This window comes from Symphalangus syndactylus, chromosome 11 (genome assembly GCF_028878055.3).
Source record: "Symphalangus syndactylus isolate Jambi chromosome 11, NHGRI_mSymSyn1-v2.1_pri, whole genome shotgun sequence".
In the NCBI taxonomy this organism is placed as follows: Eukaryota; Metazoa; Chordata; class Mammalia; order Primates; family Hylobatidae; genus Symphalangus; species Symphalangus syndactylus.
The window spans coordinates 52,646,851-52,670,766 of NC_072433.2; the positions used below are offsets into that span (position 1 = coordinate 52,646,851).

The 23,916-nt window shown below is 44.4% G+C and overlaps 1 pseudogene; it reads left to right on the forward strand.

Moving 5' to 3' along the window:
- Positions 1–8,875: 8,875 nt before the first annotated feature.
- On the forward strand, positions 8,876–23,056 carry LOC129492646 (golgin subfamily A member 2-like; annotated as a pseudogene).
- Positions 23,057–23,916: the final 860 nt, after the last annotated feature.

Below are 23,916 nucleotides of genomic sequence, written 5' to 3' on the forward strand. Positions count from 1 at the left end.
TACTATATATGTAATACTTCTCACACACACAGAGAACTGTGCTCCTGAGATGACTCTTTCTTCATTTTGCATTTTTTTGTTTGTTATTTCTTTGGTTTTTTGAGTCAGGCTAGTTTTTATTACCCAGGCTGGAGTGCAGTGGCAGGATCACGGCTCACTGCAGCCTTAACTTCCTGGGCTCAGGTAATCCTCCCACCTCAGACTCCTGAGTAGCTGGAACTATAGGCATGCACCACCAGCCCAGCTAAAAAAAAAAAATCTGTAGAGACAGGTTCTCACTATGTTACCCAGGCTGGTCTTGAACTCTGGGCTCAAATGATCCTTCTGCCTCGGCCTCCCAAAGTGCTGGGATTACAGGTGTGAGCCACAATGCCTGGCCTTCATTTAACATTTTTATGATTCCCTCAGTCGTCATCAATGCCAAGACCTCTGAAAGATAGCACAGTAAGTGGTGGAGTACATGGGGATGTTCACCCCAGCAGTCATACACAGCAGCCCAGGGATTTGGAAGAAGTTGCCCTGTTAACATAAAGGAGCTTTGTCACTGGATTCTGAGCTGGGAGGAGCTGGGAACCTCTTAGCACCCACAGCCCAGGTATTAATTAGGGCATGAGAACTAAGGGCAGAGATAGTATCTACCAAGGCAGGAGGCTGGGAGGATGGCTGGGGCCACAGCCATGTTGGATGGGAGACACTGAATCAACAACAGGCTGTGCTGTTGGGTGGAGTTCAAGAGCAACTTCTTGGGGAGACTGGAAGGAGAGAAAGTAGAGACGTCAAAGGTGGATGACTTTAGCTTTGCTAGAAATAAGAACAGAAGGGCCAGGCGTGGTGGTTCACACCTGTAATCCTAGCACTTTGGGAGGTGGAGGCAGGAGGATTGCTTGAGCCCGGCTAATTATTTGTACTTTTAGTAGAGATGGGCTTTCCCCATGTTAGCCAGGCTGTCTTGAACACCTAACCTCAAGTGTTCTGCTGGCCTCGAACTCCCAAAGTGCTGGTTTACAGGCATAAAAGCCATCGCACCATGCCACTTTGCGTGTATTTCTAATTAACCCCTCATTCCATTCCCAGCCCTTGCCAAACAATGATCTCTTCCAGAGTGACATGTAAATGTGATTAAACAAGTATATAAATTTTTGAATCTGATTTCTTTCACTAAGTGTTACACATTTGAGATTCATCCAGATTGTTGTGGGTATTGGTAGTTCTTTTTATTTCTGAGTATCATTTCATTGCACAGATGCACCACAATTTATCTATTTACCAGTTGAAAGGCATTTGAGTTGTTTCCGGTTTTTGATATTATGAATAAACTCATTATGTATGTATTTGCTTATAGGTTTGTATATGGACATAATATGTTCATTTCTCCAGGATAAATGCCTAGCATTAAAATTGCTGTGTCTTATGCTAAAGCGTGTTTAATTTTTAAGAGACTTAGCTGGGTGTGGTGGCAAGTGCCTGTAGTCTCAGCTACTCTAGAGGCTAAGGCATGAGGAAGCTTGAGCCCAGGAGGTCAAGGCTGGATTCAGCTGTGATCACACCACTGCACTCCAGCCTGTGTGACAGAGCAAGACCCTATCCCAATAATATTATTACTAATAATAAACAATTTTATAAGAAACTGCTAAAATGTTTTTCAAAATGGCTGTTCCATTTTGTATTCCACCAGCAGTGTTTGAGTGTTCCAGGTGCACTATATCCTGGCCAGAACTTGGTGCTCTCATCATTTTTTTTTTTTTTTGAGATGGAGTCTCACTCTGTCGCCCAGGCTGTTGTGCAGTGGTGTAATCTCCACTCACTGCAGCCTCTGCCTCCCAGGTTCAAGCGATTCTTCTGCCTTGCCTCCTGAGTAGCTGCGATTACAGGTGTCCGCCACCCCGCCTGGCTAATTTTTATATTTTTAGTAGAGACAAGGTTTCACCATGTTGGCCAGGCTGGTCTCAAACTCCTAACCTCAGGTGATCCACCTGCCTTGGACTCCCAAAGTGCTGGGATTACAGGTGTGAGCCACTGCGGCTGGCTGGTGCTCTCATTTTTTAACCTTTTTTAAAATTTAGGCTCTTTTAATCGAATGTAATGATATCTCATCGTGTCTTTAATTTCTCCAATGACACCTGATGTTCAACATCTTATTATGAGTTTTGCCATCCTTGTATCTTCTTTGTTGAACTCTATACTCAAATCTGTTGCCTATGTATTTTTATAAAATTATTTGTTTCCTTATTATTGAGCTCAAGAGGTCTTTATGTATTCTGGATACAAGCCCTTTATTGGATATGTGTTTTGCCATGGAAATGTTTTCTCCAAGTTTCTGGTTTGTGTTTTTATTCTAACAGTATCTTTTGGAGAAAAAATTTTAAATTATGATAATGTCTAATTTATCATAATTTTATGGATCATATTTTTGGTGTCATGTCCCAGAAATTTTTGTCTAAGTTAAGGTCACAAAGATTTTTATTGTAGGTTCTCTTCTATGTGTTTTATAGTTTTATATTTATGAATACAATCTATTTTAGTTTTGGTATATGATACAAGATATGAATTAAAACTTTTTTTTATATACAGATGTCTAATTGTTCCATCACCATTTGTTAAAAACCTATACTTTCTCTATTGAATTTCATTTTGCATTTTTGTGAAGAATTAACTGCCTATGTATAGTTACTGTATTTCTAGTATTTATTCTATTGCATTAACCTACATGTCTGTCTTTTCACCAGAATTACACTCTGTTATAATAAATCCTGAAGTCAGAAAGTAGGAGTCTTCTAAATTTGTTCTTTCAGAAGTATTTTGGCTTTTTTATTCTTATGAATTTTCATGTGAATTTAGAAACAGCTTGTGGATTTCAAAAGAAAATGTCTGCTTGGATTTGAATGGAATTGTGTTGCATCCAGATCACTTTGAGGAAATTTGTGTCTTAATTCTATTGAATTTTCCAACAATAGACATGATGTAGCTCTCTATTCAGCACTTCTTTGATTTTTTTAAATAGAGATTTACAGTTTTTGGCACAGAATCTGGATATGTTTTGTTAGATTTATAGCTAAGCATTTTATGTTTTTGATGCTGTTTTAAAATTTTAATTTCCAACTGTTCATTGCTGCCATACAGAAATAAAATAGAAATACAGAAATACAGTATACAAAATAAACTTCACCTTGTTTCTTTCACTCTTGATAGTATTGCTTATTAGTTCTACTAAGTTTTTGTTAAGTTCTTTGAGATTTTTCTCCACAAGCAATCATGCTAACTAAAAATAAAAACAATTTTGGTTTTATTCAATTTATTCCGATCTAGATGCCTTTATTGTATTTTTTTCCTTTTACTGCACTAACAAGGACCCCAAGCAAAATCTTGAATATAAGTGGTGAGAGAGGACATCCTTGCTTTGTTCTCGCATTCAGAGAGAAAGCATTCAGTCTTTCCTTACTAACTGAGAAGTTAGCTGGAACTGTTTCAGAGATGCTAACTATCAAGTTGAGGAAGTTCTCCACTATCCCTCTATGCTGAGAGATTTTATCATGAGTGGATATTAAATTTTGTCAAACATTTTTTTCTACATCTTGTGAGATGATTATATGGTTTTCTGCTTTCATTTGTTAATACGGTAAATTACATCTATTGATTTTAAAATGTTCAAGCAGACTTACATTTCCTGATATATTTAATCATAGCATGTTATCTTCTTTTTATTCCTGAATTCAACTTGATCATATTTAGAGGATTTTCACATCAATTTCAATACTATGTCTCCTATTTTATGAGGAATATTATTGGGAGTTTCCTTTCCTTGCTTTCTTTCTTGTAGTATCTTTGTCTGGTTTGGGTGTCAGTACAGTGCTGGCTTTACTGAATGATTTTCACACAGTGTTCCCTTCTCTTGTATTTTCTGGAATCGTTTGTGTAGAATTGGTTTTCATTCTTTTTAGCTTAATTTACAATATCATATCCTTGGAAAGACTTTCCTAGCATTCCAATCTAAATTCGATTCCCTCTGCTATGATCTCTTTTAGTGTCTTTTTTTTCTTTGTAGGTTTTATTGCGATTTATAATTATAAATATATAAATGTGTTTTAGGCTTATTCCTGTAATGCTTTCATCTTGTTCCAAGAGTCCAGTCCCATTTCTTTGTTCATCATGATATACTCATTGCTTAGCACAGTATCTGATACATAATAAATATTGCCTGAATAAATAAATGAATATCTAGGGTTTAACAAATGTTATTATTTATTATTCATCATTACAGTTGTAAGCATTATACCTATAATTGCTTACTATGTATGTGAGTAACTTTACGATAGAGACAAGGAAAGCACTTAACACACAACCTTAATGGATAGTAAAACAACATAATATTGTAATATAACTAGATAATCACTTAGTAGTTGTAGAGTTAGAATTTCCATAAATTACTTTAATCCTGATAAAAATGCTTTTGTGCTTTGTCATGTGTTTTGACAGAAAAACACAAAATTTTTTAAAATGTTAGATCTCACATTTAGCCTTAGCATGAAAAAAATAATTTAGTAGAAATGAGATTTTAGTTATTTAGCTTTCAAAAATTAAATATGACAAATTTAAACAAAGAATTTATGTTATGTAATACTGTCAATATTTCTAACTTTCTTTTTTCAAATAAAATCTACTAAATATACTTTGGTAATGCAAATAGCAAATTGGTTATAACAGGAAACTGCAGAGCCTAAGGTCCAAATCTGGGGGCACTGGAGTAGCCTTATCTGCAGAGGCACACAAAGGAGAAAGATGACAGAAGTGTTTACAATTCTAGTGGCTTCCATTTCAAATAATTTTTCAACTTGTTCCCAGGTAAACAGCTGCTGGAAGTTCTCTTTTGCAGCAGCATTAGCGGTTTTGGAGGGTAGAAGAGAAGTGACACCTATGGTTAGCTAATTGAACACGATCTAGAAATGTGACATTAAGTTTAGCCCACAGCTAAACAATTTTACAATTTTAAGTTCAGCCTAAAGGTTTCTTTGTACATAGTGCAATGTAAGTTAATTAGACGTGTAAACAGGCTGTCGCCTACTCTTGTACCAATCACTGAGTTTCAGCCAATCCAAGGCAGCCAACTTTGAAAACTATGTTTAAGTAAAAGGCAAATGCCAAGCTGGAAGCAATCCTACTGTTTCTGTACTTCACTTCCGTTTTCTGCATATTTTCCTTTTTTCTGTCCATAAATCTTTGACCATCTAGTGCTGGACTCTCTCTGAATCTATTCTGTTTCAGGGACCATGCCATTAGTGAATTGTTCTTTGCTTAATTAAACTCTGTAAAATTTAATGTGTCTAGATTTTATCTTTTAGCGGAAGAGCTCATGACTATGTTGAAAATAAAGCAAAAAACCCAAAATCTAAATGAAAGCCAAAGTAACTTTCCCTTGCCAGCTGAGTTTCATTCATTCATTGTTTTTCAACAAACATAGAGGGCATAATATATAGGGAATAGAGATTAAATGGGGATCCCAATACATGTAGCACTTGTCTTCAAGGAGCTTTCAATATAATGAAAAAATATGAACAACATACAAGAGATAACAGCAAATGACGTTAAGTCCTTTGATATGGGATTACGGTCATACAAACAGGAGGAATATTCACCTAGGTAGGGAGTGGTTATTTGGGAAAAGGTTTCCTATTTAAGCTGATGTTCGAAAGATGCACAGGAACTAAGTATACAAAAGGAGGTGAGGAGGGGAATGAGTGTTATGAGCAGACACGTCAACACTGTTAACAACAACCAGTATTTTGGGGGCATATCCTAAATGAAAGGTAATATGCTAAGAATTTCACATGAGTAGTTGTAATCTCATTTGATCTTTACAATGACCCTATGACTTGAGTGTTATTTTTCCAAATTTAGGAATGAGGATGAGGAAACTGGGACACACAGTATTTGGAAACCTGCCTCAGGTTACACAGTTAGAGCCAGGATTTGAAAAGTGTTGCTCTGTGAGTGGCTGGTTTCAGGAGGGAAGTTCAGAATAGCTGAAGTGCACGATGTGGATGAATGGAGGTTGTCAGAGGGAAGAGGGGAAAGATGAGAAATGATGTTGGAAAGGAAGGATGTAGAGGTCAGATTCCAAAGGGCCTTGCAAGCTTCATAAGGGAGAAACTTAAATATCACTTAAATGGTAGCCATCCTATCCGCACTTTAAATTCCTGCTTCAGAAGTATTTCTGGTGCTCCTTCCTCCTACTTGATGTAGTGAAGAATATAGTCCTGGCTCAGCTGCTATGACTTAAACATGACACAATGTATTCCAGTACAAACTGATTTTGGTTGAGTTTTTACACCCTAGAGTAAAATAATCAGAAAAAACTTCCTTATATGAACTTATATCTTCCTGACAAACAGCATTCCTTGACTATGGTTCTTTTTGCTGAAGTATATTTCTTTCATTTTAATCTTTGAGTTAGACAGGACACAATGGACTGTCCTATTTTGTGGTAAGGGTGCCTCACAAACAATCTGTTATAAAAAATAAAGTGTTGCACGTTGTGAATGTTTTAATATAATTTAAAAAGTAAACTCAGATTTAAAATTTTCCTTATATATAACCATTATATTAGAATTCTTCTCTTTTGAGTGGAAGGGGAAGAAGAGTTATTTTTAATACACATTCTATTGGCTATGGAGATGTTTCATGCGTGACAATGACATTTGTCAAGTATATCAAGACAAATGATCAATTGACAAAAAGTATGGTGCTCTGGGAGGGTGGGGGGGACACATTTAAATAAGGAATGAGCTAGTGGTTACAGGAGGCTACTTTTTTTTGTTGTTTTTTTGATGAAGTCTCGCTCTTTCACCCATGCTGGAGTGCGGTGGTGTGATCGCAACTCACTGAGACCTACCAGGAGGCTACATTCTTAACCCTAGCAAATCACCTTATACTCAAAGAGCCAGGAAAAAGAGTATATGTACTAGGGGTTCTCCAAAGAAACAGTACTAATAGAGGAGAGAGAGAGAGAGACAGAGAGACAGATAATAAGTAGATAGATAATATATAGATAGATAGGTAATAGATAGATAGATGAATGATCAATATATGATAGATGATAGATGAATGACAGATGATAGACATAGATAGATAAATGATAGATGAATGATACATGATAGATGAATGATCAATATATGATAGATGATAGATAAATAGATGAATGATGATTGATAGATGAATAATAGATGATAGATGATTGATATGATAGATGATAGATGAATGATTGATATATGATAGATGATAGATGAATGATAGATGGATGACAGATGAATGATAGATGATAGATGAATGACAGATGACAGATAGATAGATGATCAATATATGATGATAGATAAATGATCGATATATGATAATAGATGATAAATGGATTATAGACAGATGAATGATAGATGAATTATTGATATATGATAGATGGATAACAGATGACAGATAGATAGATGATAGATAGATGAAAGATCGATAGATAGATGAGATGAGATGATTTATGATGGGAATTAACGCATGGGATTATGGAGGCTATTCTGAAATAAAATGGAAGTTTTGTCTTTGTGTCTGCTTGAGTACCTGCTCAGGAACCCTGACCTTAGTTCTAGAAATGCAACAAATTCTAATTTTTGGATTGCTAATTCAGGATTAAAGAGAATCCCGTACATTCCCACTTTATTATCAACCACCTTAAATGTGGAAAAAGGAACCTGTGAAATTATGGTTGAGGTGAGGGGTAAATATGGAAAAAAAGAAGGGAGCTTCCCTGTATTCACCAGACTTTTATTTAGTTCCAGGGCTTATGAAGGAGCCCAAGAGTCAAAGCAGCTTTCTACAAATTCAGCTGTCACATTCATTTTCTCACACACTAGAGTTGCCACTTAAAAATACTAAAATAAAAAAAAATCAATGTTGACCATCTAACAGGAATAGTTGACTCAGCTACTAAGTTACCAATTTGCTTCATTTTTGGAAGACATCCAGCATCTGAGAATTGGACTTTTCCTTGAAGTTCACTTGGTACCTTCGGGTAAGTCCTGGTTCATCTGCAGAGGAGCCAAGGAGAAAGCCTGATGGGACCCACGGCTGCTCTGAGAGGAAAGGGGTGTTGTGGGGTGAGGGAGGAGGAGGAGCTGGGAAGCAAGAGAGCCCGGGACTGGATCCAGCTGGAAAGGGGTGCGGAGGTGCTCCCGGAATCAGGGTAGGTACCCTCTAGGAATGGGGTGTTCCGAGAGGTAGGCGTCTGGAACATTGGCTAGGGGTCCTTGGAGGTGATTTCTGGGAAGGGAAGGTCTGGGGCAGGGCTGTGAGGAGTCAGGAAAGAAGCTGTTGAGTCCGTTCCTCACCCACCTCCTGAGCCCTAGGTTCCGAGGCTCCCATGTCAGGGGGTTCAGTGGAGCAGGAGGGTCCAGGGAAGGAGTCGGTGAGTTGCCTCTCAGGTCCGCCTGTAAAGGAACTCTGACTCAGAGCGTCAGGGTGGCCCAGGAAGCTGCTGCGCCCACCCAGGGAAAGCCCGTCCCGCCCAATTGCCCATGGATCCGGTGGCCCCGCCCCTTCCGTCCTCCTGGAGACGGCAGCCCCGCCCCTTCCCTCTCCCTGGAGCCAGTGGCCCTGGCCCTCTTCCCAGAGTGGGCGGGGCAGCAATTGCCTGCTCAGCTTTCCTTGTGACGCCTCACAACCCCCTGGACATGCTGCTGCCTGGCCACGCCTCCTTCTCTGTCATCTCTCTCATCAACCAATGGGCTTGGAGGATGGCAGCCACCCCCCATTCTGCGCTGTTACGCTTCCTCTTGGTCAGTCGCACAGCTGCGGGTGGCCGACAGGACTTGTTCCCCAGTGGTAAACCGCAATCTAGCTGATGTGGCCCCAACCCCACATTCCTTCCCTCCCTGCAATGTTGGAAGAAACCCTACAGAGAAAATTGGCGGCTGCGAAGAAAAAGGTACTAGCACCAGGTGGTGGCCCCCCGCCCCCAGCCCCAGAACCCCTCTGATGGCAGGACTGCGGCCAGAGCTCATGCCACTCCCGAGGCTTACTGGGCTGGGCCCCCAGGTGCCACTGGGCTCCCCCCATCAAAGTCTTTTCAGTCAGCCCCTCCCCTCAACAGCCCAGACCCTGCCTGGAGTGAGATTTGCTTATTTACCATGAAACAGATCTTGGGAAAATGAACTTGACAGCTTGAATCTTCCTCATATCTCAACCTGGGGGGCTTTGAGTGCCACAGGGTAATACGGAGCATCTTTCTGAAGCATCAGTTTCCCTTGATTCTCTTCAGAGAGAAAAAACATTAATGGACTAAGGGATGACTGTCTCATAGATTTCTAAGAGTATACCAGACTTCTCTCTGAAATGAGGCTTGGGCTGTCCTCTTTCTGTTCAGTTCCTAGATGTAACAGAAAGGCTGCCTTCTGCCATGAGGACGCACGGGAAAAGAGTAACAGTAAAAGAAAATTTTTTTTTTTTTAACCTTGCTCTGGAAGGGATGGGGTGTCTGAAGCCCATTCCTTTGGCCTTGGCTATTTGGACAGTGTTGTTTTATAACTGTGATTGAAATGAGCTTGCTAGGTAGAGGAAAACTTGTTCTTTTCTTTGTTTTTTTTTAAACCGCTGCCTTGCCACATTCTGGACCTTAGCTTTTACTTTTCTTGGAGTGAATAAATGTAGTACTTATTATTATTTTTAAATTTTTGCCTCAGTTTCCCCGTTTGATGATTTTTATGAAAGAAGTTTAGTAGAAAGCATTGCTATTACTTAGTTTTGCCTGAAGAGACAAGTTTTTTTTTTTACACAAAGATTGATATTTAAGCAGAGCTATTAGCTGAGTGTTAATTTGTCTAGCTACTATTGCCTCTATAGTTGATTGAATACTTCTAACAAGGAGAGGTAAGAGACAAGGGAGTATTAGGAAACATTTTGGTATGGCTAAAACTACTGCTATTAAAGTTTTGAACCCTCCAAAAAATGAAAACTAGCCTCCAAAGAGAGAATCTGGAGACTGCTCTTTCCAAGTTTGAACTCGAATGTGGGCTAATTTTTTTATTTTTGTAGTTATTTTTATAACTGCTTTTTTATTGTTTTTGATTTTCAGGCAACAATTAGTTAGACTGAATGTTTTACGTACTCCTCCTTCGTGGGCTAGGAGGTAGTCTAAAGTTAATCTGTTCTGATAGCGTTTTTTATTTTTGTGGTTTGCTGGGCTAGTAAACAATGCATTTGCCGTCTTATTAGTGATGATTGTAAGTACTGACTGCAACCTTATAATGTGGTTAAGCATGTAAATAGGACTGCAGTATCCCTATGACTTATTTTGTGCCCAGGTAGCTGGCCTATAGTATGGAATTTTTTTTTAGGATGCCAATTTGTGCTTTTTAATTTTTAATTTTTATATTTCTTTTTATATCTGTATTTTTTTTCAACTTTGTTATAGATAAAATACCCTAAAGTTTCTCTCTGTTGCAGTGGGAGTAGGAAGAAAGACAGTCTAATTGTTCCAAGCACACAGGCTGTTCACTTAGCTGGCAACTGTTGATATGCCCATGGCCCACAGATCTAATAAAGACCAGGGGGTGCTTGCCAGGTATTTGGAGCTCCCAAATACTTGCAAACACTTCCAAATACTTGCTAAGAATTTGGATATTAAGTGTGGTTTAGAGAAAAGGAGCAGGAGAATGGATTTGGATGGGGTGTTTTGTAGTTATCTCAGTCCCGCTACAAAGTTTTGTTTAATGTTTTATTATAATACTGCTGTTTTAAGCAGGTTAGTTCTCCTACCGGGTCTGTAAAAACTTTTCCCCAGTGAGCAACACAGTATCTTTTAATAATGGAAGTTTTTAAGAGCCAGACGCTTGAACTTGTGGGCATCAGTTTGGGGAAAGAGTCAGTTAAAGTTATCTTGAGGCATTAACTCTTCTGCTTCCCAAGGCCATTGGTTTCCCATGTTAGTCCCTTTACAAACATAACATGAGGAAATGCCTAGGCTGCCGGTAATGTTTTCAGCCAGCTGAGCAAATAGGTTTTTGGTTAAAGGAGGAGGCTCTGGAACTTCTGGTTTACATGTTCAAAGAATGACTTAAGTACTTGGAATTGCTGCTGGGCTGACTGCTTGGTTTGAGTCCTCTTTATAATATATAAAGCTATTTTAGCTTTTTGACTGTAGCTTTGTAATGTCATGGAGTAACCTGTAGTCCATATAGGTAGATCTGGCTTTAAGATGGTAAGTTTTATAGGATTGTAAGTGCCTGTCTTACAATTCGGTTTTGCTGGTATTTTGATGAGAAAGATTGGCTCTGGCCTCAGTGATGATCTGTCAGTGAACTGCGTTGTGCAGTTCCAGCAAACTATTGCTAGGGCCTTGGAGGGACAAACAGGGTGCATATATATAATTTTGTACTGGCAGTTTGTATAGTACCCTGCAGGACCAGAGACTGTGAGATAGGTTGGGTTCATGGATTTTAACTGACAAATATTAAAGTATATGGATATAGCCCCCCCGCCACCGGGGAAGAGAGGCTTGGGTTTGACTTATAAGACTTCCTTCCTTTGACTTGGTATGAATTTTAAACCAAGTCCCAGGTAAAGACTTAGGGTTATAGCATATATAAGGCTGGCCATTTCCTGGGTTATTAATTGAATAGGTGGTCTGATTGTGAGTACAAGTTTCTAAGCGAGTCCCTGTACACTTATAATACATATAGTATAATAGGGTTTTAGTTAAACTGTTCCCTGACCAAGTAGTATATGTACAGTGGGGACACCCTTCTATAGGTGTTTTTTTTTAGTATGGTTAAGGGGGGTAACAGCAGCAAAACAATGTACAGCATACTTATATTTAGTAAGGACAAAGGAGGTCTTTACTTGGGGGAGGAGGTTGAGCACAGCGACAGAATAGGAAAATAGTATTACAGGAAAACTATTAGTTTTAAGATTTTTAATTACATTTACTTGCTTGACGAGTCCTCAAGCTTTGGCCGTGCATAGACTAGTCAGCTTCCGGTGTGTGATTAGAGCAGGGCTTGTTTCCTCAAGCTTCAGCCATGTGTAGACTGGTCAGCCTCTGGAGTGACCAGAGCAGGGCTGTGGTCCTCAGCAGCAGCTTGGTCTCGTCTCAGGATTAGCTGGATTGAATGATCTGGGTCCTGCTGGCTGGTTTACTTGTCCTGAGCTGCTGATTTTAGCTGCCTGTGATGGATTCAAGGCATGATTCCTGTAACTTTAACAGCAGTGGGAGTGGACAAGATTACTGTATGGGGCCCATTCCACATGGGTCTTAGAGAAGTTGGGTTTTACTTTTTAACTTAAACAGAATTACTAGGTTTAAAGGGGTATACTGGGTCTGTTAGACTTATAGGCATTTTTTTCCATACCCAGTCATGGACCTCTTGCATGGCTATTTTTAAAGCCTGCATTTTTTTTTGAAAGTTAATTCCTCTAGTTCTTAGAGATTGCCTTTAATTTGATTTATGATTTGGGGGTGGCCAACCGAACCAAATTTTATAGGGCAAATACCCAGTTTGTTTGGCGGGGGTGTACCTGACTCGGAGGAGGATCACAGGTAAAACCTGATATTATTATAGATCAATTTCCTGGCAATAATTTTTTAGTAGCTGCTTGAGTGTCCGATTCATTTGTTTGCAATAATTTTTTAGTAGCTGCTTGAGTGTCCGATTCATTTGTTCCACTTTTCCTGAACTTTGCGGCCGATAGGCTGCGTGTAACTTCTATTTTATTTTTAACAGTTTTGTTAAATTTTACACTATTTTCGATATAAATACCGGCCCATTGTCTGACTTTAAAGTTAGAGGGAGTTCAAACTTGGGGATAATGTCTTTTAGCGGTACTTCAGTCACTTCTTGGGCTTTTTTTGTCCTGTTGGGGAAAAGCCTCAACCTGCACTAGCATGTACTGATAACCTCTGGCATGGGGCAATTTTATGCTTATAAGCAAGTTTTCATAAAGCATGGCTCTTTCTCCTGTTTAGTGTCTCAGAGGAGGGGTTTCCCCCACTTTGTAACTCCATGTTAGCCATTCTTCAACTTAGCCATTAGTGAGAAATTGGAATCCAGATATGGCAGAATCCTGCTGCCTTTAACTTTTAATGTGACTATGGGCTTCTGGAAGCCTAATGAGAAGGTGCTCAGTCTGTCTCTAGTCTTTATATTTTTTAGCCCCTGGCAGCCCCGATTAGATCAATATTGGTGTTTTTTTAGGGTGCGACACCTTTTAGCTGGTGACTTTTTTTTTCCCACAGCCTTTACTACTCTCTTTATTACCTTCTGGACATTTATTTTTTTAGTGTCCTTTTTTTTGCATCTCACACATTGATCTTTTTTTTAACCTTGTCCGGCTCTCAAATCCTTGTTTAATTTGATCTCTTTCATGTCTATGCCCGTGTCCATGTCCTCTCACATTGTTAATTTCTCTTTTTATAAGAGCTGTTGCCAACAGATTGGCCTTTTTCTTAAGCCTTTAATTTACATTTTTTTTTTCTTTTTGAGTTCTTCTTCTCCTGCGGCTGGCTGGTGGGGCTGGACAATTGCACAGGCACTGCCCCCACACACTGATGTCTATTTTTTCTATTTTTTTCCGTTTTTTTTTTTTTTTTTTTTTTTACTTTTTCCTTTCCTTTTTTACACTTACTTTTATTTTTCTTTTCTTTGCTCTTCTCCTGGCACTGGTTCCTGCCCCCTCTTTTTCTACATAGAATTGGGCTGGGGAGACGGACTTAACCCTTGGAGTGCCTAGCTTGTTGCTTTTGCTCTTTCCCATTTTGTTCCCTTGTTACAGTTAACATATACCTTGGTGGCCACTTTTATAAGTTGGGTGGCTTTCATGTCTGCAGCTTCCGCTTGATGTTACCCTGGGCTTGCCTGACAAATGCTGTGTTCACCACGTGCTGATTTTTGGCAGCCTTAGGGTCAAATGGGGTGTAAAGCCAGAATGTTTTACAGAGTCTTTTATAAAACTAACTTGGGCTTTTGTTAGCTCTCTGACGCACTTTTGAAGTTTTCCTTATATTAATTGTTTTCTTTTTACCAGCTCTTCGCCCCTGTAAAAGCGACCTCTCTGTACCTCTGCAGGTGCTGAAGCTGGGTCCTAATTGGGGTCTGCTTCTGGGAACCGGCCTTGAGCATATGCTTGAGCATTCACTGCGTCTGCTGGTGCATGGGCTTCTAGCCAGCGAAGAGCTGCTTGGGTCATTCTCTGGCACTCTTTAATGTTAAACAACGTTAGCAAAAGCTGCCTGCAGTTTGGCCAGGTTGGATTATGTGTCAGAAAGATGGATTGCATGAGATTTATAAGAGCTTGGGGCTTCTCCGTGATGGTGTGTGGTGTTAGTTTAGTAGATTAGTGGTTGAAAAGGGCTGATAGATGAAAGTCCGTTGCCCCCCTACCCAGATGTGGCCCTGGTCGTTATAATAGATGGGTCTTCGCGTCTCCCTGAGAGGCATTTGTATAGCTTCAGCACGATCAGATTTGGGACGGCCTGCTTGACTATTTTGACTTCCTTCCTTAGCCTCTTGAGGCTCCAGTCTTTCCATTTGGGGTGAGACTTGGGGCATGCTGGCTCCTGAATCTGGATCCTGGAGAGCTGGATCTGTTGGCCTCGGTAAAGGGGGGTGGGCTGGGACATGTGGAAGGAGAATTTTTGTTCCCTCTGGTGGCTCCTATAAACTAGCTTCTTTTGCTTTTTCTGGGACTTTTCCTTTAACTCTGTGTCTGCGAATGAAGCTGTTTTTATTTTATTTTTGGCTTTTTGTAATAAGCCATTAAACAGGACTGGATTTATGTCTGTTTTGTTTACATTATATTTAACCATGAGTCAATTTAAAGGAATTTGGTCTGGGTACCCTGGCTGTCCTCCCACCCCTGTCACCACCTTAAATATATGCCTAATTGTTTTTTAGTTTACAGTGCCTTTGGTCAGCTATTTAATACTAAAACAGTGTTATTTTAATTTATGGAGAGTTTTTAACTTTTGGGGGTTAACTTTGTAATTTTCTGTAAAACTTTTTAAAAAGTTTTTGAATATATATTTTATTGGAGTCGGTTTTGATGACTTTTTTCCCCATTTTCTCCTAGTTATGGTGCTGCACATTTACTTTTGTACAGTAATTTTTCTTCTCATTTTGGCCGACTATGCTGTCTCCTATTTTGGGAGTTTTCAGACTCCAAAGTTGCTTGGCTTTGGAGAGTTTTTTATTTTTCTTATAACTTTGAGTTGTAGGGTAGCTCCTATTAGTCATATGTAGATTGTTATTAGTCTTATTTGGCCCCATAATTTTCTTGGAGCATACAGTTTACATTAAGAGATTTGTGATTTCTTATTTTGTGGCTGATAAGCCTAATTAGGCCCCTCCATTTACACACTTTTATATACTTTTAGTTCTCGTGTTTGTACCTGGGGTGGCAAGCCACTTTTGTTACCTCTAGTTTTGCAGTTGGGGTGGCGAGCCACTTTTACCACCTCTAGTTTTCTAGTTAGGGTGGTGAGCCACTCTCCCCACCTTCAGTTTTCTAGCCGACTTAGTGAGCTACTTTCGTGTCCTGTGTCAGCTGAGGTGTGAGTTTTATCTGAATTGATGAGCCACTCCTGTTGCCCCCAGGCCCTCTGGGTTGGACTATTTGGCACACCCCAGGAGGCGATTAGGCTTCCCTTCTGTCCCCATGGGACAGCTCCTGCCTTGGGCCCCCAAAACCTTACCGTGGTTCCTGAAGTGCTCTGTTTCTGAAATTGTCCTGTAGTTCTTTTCAGGTTTTGTTGTGCTGCTGCGTAGGGGGCACCGGGTCAGGGGAGAGCTTATTTCCCTTCCAGGCTGAAGATTTTCTGGCAGCACCTGGGGTCACAGGTTCCCCTGGCCCAGGGCTCCAGACCCCAGAGGCAAAGGAGACAGTAAGCCTGCCGTCTCTGGTCCCTTCATGGTTGCCAAAAATGTTGTGGTAAACTGAGGAATGGAGAGACCAATATGGAGTACAGGAAGATTGTTGTTTATTTTAGGTACACACCGGCTCAGTGGATTTATATTTAGAAAGCTGAGCATTGAACAAAGACAGAGCGGGGTTTTTATAAGCAGCCTTACAGAAGCAAAACAAAAGCAGTTAATTATACAGTCATAGGTCGTGTAATCTATAGCATAACATAATTTGTGACCTTGTATAGTTGGTGACCTTGTAGCTGCATTGAAAGAAAAACAAGAACTGGCTAAATATAGACATTTGTAAAACATAATAATGCTTAAGAAGCCTGAGAAAAGAGTTACCGTAAAACAATCTTTTTTTTTTTTTTTTTTTTAACCTTGCTCTGGAAGGGGTGGGGTGTCTGGAGCCCATTCCTCTGGCCTTGGCTATTTGGACAGTGTTATAACTGTCCTTGAAGTGAGCTTGCTAGGTAGAGGAAAACTTGTTCTTTTTTTTTTAACCCTTGCCTTGTCACATTCTGGGCCTTAGCTTTTACTTTTCTTGAAGTAAATAAACGTAGTACTTATTATTATTTTTAAATTTTTGCCTCAGTAAAAACTGTAAAGTCGGATGTGACTGTAGGGACTTCTCATGAGAATTCCTGCTCTTCTTTTCCACAGATAAGAAACTATCAGTGGAGGAACAGCGTTGGTGTTCCTACAGGAGCGAAAGAGAAAATTAAAAATGGCAGTAACCCTGAGACAACCACTTCTGGTGGTTGCCACTCACCTGGGTATGTGAGTCTTGGCTGGCTAGGCTCCTGGGGACAGGGGGCCCAAGGGCAGTAAAGGGTAGTTGTTTAGATTGTGGAAGAACTGTTGGGTCCTGGTTAAGAATTCTGTGTTTGAATCCTACCTCTCCAGCTGCTAAGGATATGATGTAGGGCAAATTGCTGGAGCTCTTTGGGCCTCTCTTTTCACATGTGTAAAATAGGGGTGGAATTGTTTGACCTACACTTGTGAAGCTTAAATGAGATTTGTTATTGTTGTTTTTATGTTAATGCCAAGCACAGGGCCTGCTATAAACACCCAAGGCACCCAGGAAATGATAGTTGCTGTTTCATTTTCCTCATCCCCAGTCTCAAGGGGGAGCCAGGCCAATGAGAACCGCCACTTGCCATCAGGCTGTCTCTTTTGGAGTCACCGAAAGGGCTCCAGGATGTGGTGAGGAGAGCCCCAGGCACTAAAATTAGGAGAAGATCTAACTTTTGATCTCATCTTTGCCTCTAGCATGCTGGGTGACCTCAGAAAAGTCACTTCTTCCCCTGGGCCTCAGTTACCTCCTCTGTAAGATGACATTGGATAAGATCAGTGTGTTTCAAACTTGTTTTTTAGCGGGAGTCCCCTTTGTTGAAGTGAACCCTTACTCAAAAGTCTGGTTTTTAAAATGGAATTGGAGGTCTGGTGCTCTGCCAGATTCATCCCCACATCCTGGGCCTGAGGAAAGGGGTCCAATGAGAGTATTTTTTTTTTTTTTTTTTGAGATGGAGTCTTGCTCTGTCGCCCAGACTGGAGTGCAGTGGCGCGATATCTGCTCATTGCAGGCTCCGCCTCCCGGGTTCACGCCATTCTCCTGCCTCAGCCTCCCGAGTAGCTGGGACTACAGGCGCCCACCACTACGCCTGGCTAATTTTTTGTATTTTTAGTAGAGACGGGGTTTCACTGCGTTAGCCAGGATGGTCTCGATCTGACCTTGTGATCCACCCACCTCAGCCTCCCAAAGTGCTGGGATTACAGGCATGAGCCACTGCGCCCGGCCCCAATGAGAGTATTTAGAGCAGCATCGGTCAGGTAACTCCACCGTGTGTGACTGCATCTCTCAGGGGACTTTTCCATCTATTTGTTTCTGCCCCTGGCAAGGCAGCAGGCAGCCATTTTGAAGACCAGACCATGGTCTTGATCTCCTCCGCTCTTCTTCAGCATTTTGTTTCCCTGAAGCCACCTCTTCCTCCTCCTCTGACTCTCTTGCCTCTCTGTAAGCCACTTCTGTCTTTCTCCCCCTGCCCTTGTTCTACCCTTTTCACCTCCTGTAGATTCAGGACATTCTGAATGTCCTGGTGTCTGACCTTAACCATTCCAGTGGGGTAGCACTCCCCACATTGGACAAGTGGAAGGTGAGGCAGTGCCAAGACCCCTCTCTGACTTGCTCTCTCCAGCTGGGCATGCCCCTGAGGCTCCTCTGGTTTGGGAGATACTTTGCCTCTGGCTTATTTTATGTTGCTGCCATTTGCCTTCTGCCTGTTTATGTCTGCTCTTCACCTATTTGATTGATTGGGTTTTTTTTCCTTCACCCACATCTTTTATTATCTTGGAGAAAGTGAGACATATCTTAAAGGTTAGAGGTAATTTGAGAATAACTTTAAGAGCAGGCATATGGAATTTGGGGCTTTTTTTCTTAGAGACAAAGCCTCACTCTCTCGCCCAGGCTGGAGTGCAGTGGTGTGATCTCAGCTCACTGCAACCTCCACTTCACAAGTTCAAGCAATTCTCCTGTCTCAGCCTCCTGAGTAGCTGGGATTACAGGCGCCCGCCACCACACCTGGCTAATTTTTGTATTTTTAGTAGAGATGGGGTTTCACCATTTTGGCCAGTCTGATCTTGAACTCCTGAGCTCAGGTGATCCACCCACCTCAGCTTCCCAAAATGTTGACATTACAGGCATGAGCCACCATACCCAGCCTGAGATCTTTTAAAAATTATTTAAGTTTTTATTTCTAAAGCAAAGTAACTTGACAGTAGAGATCTTTATTGACAGAGTTGTACACTGAGCCTAGCCCTAGCCCTTTTAAGGGGCACTGTGTGGAACAGCCCGGGGTCCCCAGACCTGAACTTCTCACTCTTCACCATCCAGTTTTCAAGCCAGTGTGAAGCCCCTGATGCTAACCAGCAGTTACGGCAGGCCATGGAGGAGTGGGCATAGCTGGAAGCTCACCTGGGGCCATGAGGCTTTGCAGAGGGAGGGATGTGGAAGGAAGATGACCTCAGGTGGCCAGGAGCAGGTGAGGACCAGTGACAGCCCTTCCTAACTTCTGTGCCCATTCTTGTAGGTAGTGGAGGCATGTAGACAAATACAGCTGGAAAGTGATACATTTGCTGAGATTCTTAAAGGACAGAGAGCCATGTGGCAGCAGAGGATGAAACAGACCTGACTCTTCAGCACCCACCTTAGATCTTTCTGGGCATCTGTAAAGTGGGAGGGGTATTGCCAGAGGTGGTCATGGGTCTGGGCTTTGTGGAGGAGGGGGGCAGAGAGGGAGATGGTAGCTTGTCCAGCCAGCAGCCCCCCTCTCCAGGGCCCTTTCCCCCTGTGCTTTGTGCAGATGCGCACACTGAGGGAGAAGAAGGAGTGTATTATGAATCGGTTACAGGAGCTAGAGACAAGCTTGGTGGAATTGAGAAAACAGATGAGTAAGCCGAAGCTGGGGTGACCTGGGAGGAGGACTGACATCAGAGGGCCCTCGGGGTGGGTTAGAATGCCCCAGGGAGGTGGGTAGATGGAAGGACTTTGAGGCAGAGGAAAAGAGGTATGTGCCAGGAGATGTCAAGTCTAGTAATCTCCATGAGCCTCAGTTTCCCAGTCAGCAAAGAGGGAGGAGTGCCCATTGTCAGCCACCCACAGTTGTCTGTATCTGTAAGTGGCTTGGAAGATTCCCTACCATCCAGGTGTGGGGAATCATTAGCAGGGAGGCCAAGTTTGTGGAGCCTGAGAGGAGCTGTGGACCAAGAGGAAGATTTTTTTTTTTAAGAATCCAGAGGCCCTTATTGTCTGCTTTTTTTCTCAGCTGAACCCCCAGCCCTGCAACCCCCAGCAGGCCCTCGGAGGTGGAGCAGCAGCTACAAGAGGAGGTTGAGCACCTGAGGGAGGAGCTGGAGAGTCTGGCAGGACAGCTCCAAGCCCAGGTACAGGACAATGAGGGCTTGAGTTGCCTGAACTGGGAGCAGGAGGAGAGGCTGCTGGAGCTGGAGCGGGTGGCTGAGCCCTTGGGGAAGCAAGTGGAGGAGCGCAGATGAATCCTGCAGACCATGGAGACCAGACCGCTGTCAGCCACACGCTCTCCCAGACCCGTGAGGTCAAGGAAGAGCTGGCCGAGCTGCAGAGTTGCTTCATAAAGCTGGTGCACGGCCCCACCTGGGGAGCCAGCCCTCCTCCCTAGCCCTTTGGGCCTTTGTTTTCCCACCTGTCAAATGTGGTGGTGTAGCCCTCACGTGAAATGGCACTTCTGAAGGCACCTGTGAGCCAGAGCCCTGCTCCAATGGCTGTGGGGAGGTGGGGATAATTTTTCTAACCTGACTTCACCCTTCCCGGTGCCATGGGAGGCAGACACCAAGTTCTGGGCTCTCCAGCTGCAATGAAGTTAGCATCTTCTTCACAGAGGTGCCAAGGATTAGATGAGATAATACGTGGAGAGCATTAGGCTTGTTGGACACTTAACAGATGGTGGCTTGCTCCTTCTGCTTTTCCACCAGTCTGTGGCCTACAGTTTAAGTGGTGGGAAGAAGAGTGTGAGATTTCATGCAGGGAAGGAGGCATGGGGCTCTAGGCAGTCACTTAGGCCTGGAGCAAGGGGCCACAGGCCTGGGCAGGAGACAGAGCCTTGCAGTGCCCTCGCTACCCTATTCATGGGCCCAGAATCTGGAAGCAGGCCACCACCTGCCCTCTCGCCCAGGTCTTCCTGCAGGTAGAGATGAAGAGCCAAGAGCCTCAGAGCCTGCAGCAGCAGAGAGACCAGTCCCTGGGTCCCCTGCAGCAGAACGTGGCCACCTGTCAGCAGCCAAGCTCTGAGATGGAGACACTGCACAGACAGTTACTGCTGCAGACCCAGCTCATGGACCAGCTGCAGCAGCAGGAAGCTTAGGGCAAAGCGATGGCCGAGATGGCCCACCAAGAGTTGCGGGAGACCCAGGTGTGGGAGTTGCTGAGGGCGGGGCCCGAGGGGGACGACCTGGCAGCCTCTGTGCCTTCAACTTCCTTTCCTGGCCCCTTAGGAGCACTTGGAAACTGCCAGCCAGCAGAACCAGCAGCTACAGGCCCAGCTGAGCCTCATGACTCTCCCTGGGGAAGGTACAGGAGACCACTCAGAGGAAGAGGAGGGAGCCCAGGAGGAAGGGGGGACTGTTAGCAGCATAGGATTGAGGAGTTTAGAACAGCTGGACACTATGCCGACCGGGTTTCTGACTTAAGTTTGGCATCAAAACGGTGACCTCCTGGGAGTAGAGGGGCCACCGGGTGGCCTAAGGATGGGTGAACTGGCCCAGGTCAGAAATGAAGCAGGTCAGAACTCCCCTGCCAGGCGGTAGTGGAACTGAGCTTGGACAACATAGTTAGACTTTGGTTCTCAAAAAATAAAAATAAAAATAAATTACAGCTGCTCATTCCCCTCTGGGGAGGGACTGAACCAGGGTTATACGGTGACGGTTGAGGCAGAGGTGGGCCCACCCTACTTCCCTTGTTGGGTGGCATGAGGACCCCTCTGGCTATGCACCATAGGAGGCAGACTGGATGAGGGGCGGGGGGAGAAGGCAGAGAGGAGAAAGAGGAGGAGGAGGAGAAGGAGAAGGAGAAGAAGAAGGAGAAGGAGAAGAAGGAGGAGAAGGAGAAGGAGGAGAAGGAGGAGGAGTTGCCTTGGCCCATGTGGAGCATCCTGCAGGACCTGGAAAGCCAGGAGTCCATGGTGAGCCTACTCCCCCTGCCCCACCTTTGCCCCTCCCTCTTTGGTCCCTCTCAGACCCTCTTATGCTTTTGGTTTCCTGCTTTCTTATTTATCTGGACCCTCACCCCTTTCCTGGGAGCCAGTGTTCAGATACCATTTGACCTGTGATCAACAGGTGCACACTCTGAGGCCCCAAGCGAAGGGCTCCTGTCCACCTCCCTGCCCCATTGGTCCTATGTATCCCCCAAGAAGAATGCACACCTGTTGCCTGCAAGTGGCATTTTTAACATCAGCTGTAGCCAGGGCAGACGGGGAGCAGGCTCGGCTCCGCGGGCAGCTGAAGGAGCAAAGGCTGTGCTGCCGGCGCCTGGCTCACCTGCTGGCCTGGGTCCAGAAGCAGCCAGAGGCAGCAGCCCCAGCCCCACGGACTGGGATCGATTCTGTGTGTGGGGAGACCCACCGGGCCCTGCTGGTAGCCATGGAAAAACTGCAGGTGAGTGAGTCTTTCCTGGCATGGGCCAAGAAGGGTGGGAGCGAGGCAGTTCGCTGCCGAGATGTGACCCCATTCTTTTGGCTCCAGAGCTGCTTTATGCAGCTGATGCAGGAAAAGGTGGACCTGAAGGAGCGGGTGGAGGAGCTGGAACATCGCTGCATCCAGCTCTCTGGAGAGACAGACACCATCGGTGAGGTGGAGGCCAGGGCACAGCAGGGGGAGCTGCCCAGCGGGTGAAAGGAACCCAGCATCTGAGCCCTGTCCTCTGGCAGGAGACTACACCGCCCTCTCTCAGCCAGGGGGCAGCGCTGAAGGAGCAGCACCCAGAGGAGGAGGAGCACACCCACAGGCTAGCCCAGGACAAGGAGGAGATGAAGGCAGGGCGTGGAGCTTCTCCACCCGGGGGGTGGCTGTGGGCTGGGTGTGGGTTCAGGCATGGAAGCTGAACACCCTTTCCTCTAGGTGAAGCTGCTGGAGCTGCAGGAGCTGGTGTTGCGGCTTGTGGGTGCCAGGACTGAAGGCCATGGCAGATTCTTGGCAGCTGCCCAGAGCCCTGCTCATGTGCCAGCTCCAGGGGCCCCAGCCCCCCGGAGCTCAGGGCTGCCGACAAGCAGGGTGGTGAGTAGTGCCCTCAGGCGGGGTGGGCAGGCAAGAGCAAGGGAGGCTGGCAGTGTGCTCAGAGCCCTCCTCTCTCTCTCCAAACATCTTTGCCAGGTGAGCCTCACCGGCAGCGTGGAGCCTGCACAAGGAGAGGCCGGGGAGTGTTCTCCCCACAACAACCCCACTGCACAGCAGATCATGCAGCTGTTTGGTGAGATGCAGAACCCTCGGGAGCGCCCAGGCTTGGGCAGCATCCCCTGCATTCTGTTTTTCTACCAGGCTGACAAGAACCACGAGGTGAAGATCACCCTCATCTGAAAGCCAGTTGCCTTCAGCAAAGCCAGGAGAAGGGGGGTGGGAGGCTCCGCCCCCACCATGTCCCTCCCACCCCTTTGCAGTCACCCCTTTACCCTTAAAGTAAATGGATTTAGCCATACTGCTTGACCTGGCGTATCCTGTTTCCCTCACTGGGTCCTGGGGTTTGTGCCACTGAATGGGGACCCCAGAACGTCTGAGCATGTTGAGCTGGGCTGCTGGGGACCTTCCAGGCCTGTTACCTGCATGCTGCCTGGAGACACCTGGGGGATTCCACAGGTGGAATGGCACCCATTGGGGACAGTCTGGCCCTAATGGCCAACAGGCTCAGAAGCCTGATCTCTCGGTGTCTGGGAAGGCAGGGTGCCAGCACCCAAGGGCACTGACTTCCATCCAGCCCAGGTGACTTCAGTCCCATCCCCCTGCCTCGCTCACCTGCCTATGTCTGGTGGCCTGTTCTGTCCCTCCCTCCAGAGTGCAGGTGCCCCACAGCCTCCCTCCAGGCTGACCTCATGGCCCCGCTCCTAGTGGCCAGAGCTGGCTTCACAGGATGAGCCAGCTAAGCTCCAGGGGCTTTCCTGGAAAAGAGTCCGTTGGAAAGGATATGGACTTTTCACTGCTTCCGACGACCACGAAACCTCTGAGGCAGGTTTGGATGCCATAGGATTCAAGGGGGCGGAAATGGGTCCAGAGCTGCAGACAGCTGAGGGTGACCACTGGGGTCTGCTCAGGCAAGATCCTGGAGCAGGTGACCACGTCCAAGGCAAACTGCGATGAAAAGAAAGGGCTGGGTTAGCCAAAATAGAGGAGGCTGAGTGCCGAGAATCCCCAGGGGATCTCGGAGAGGGCGTGGAAAGGGCCATAATGGGAGGGCAGGTGAGGAGGG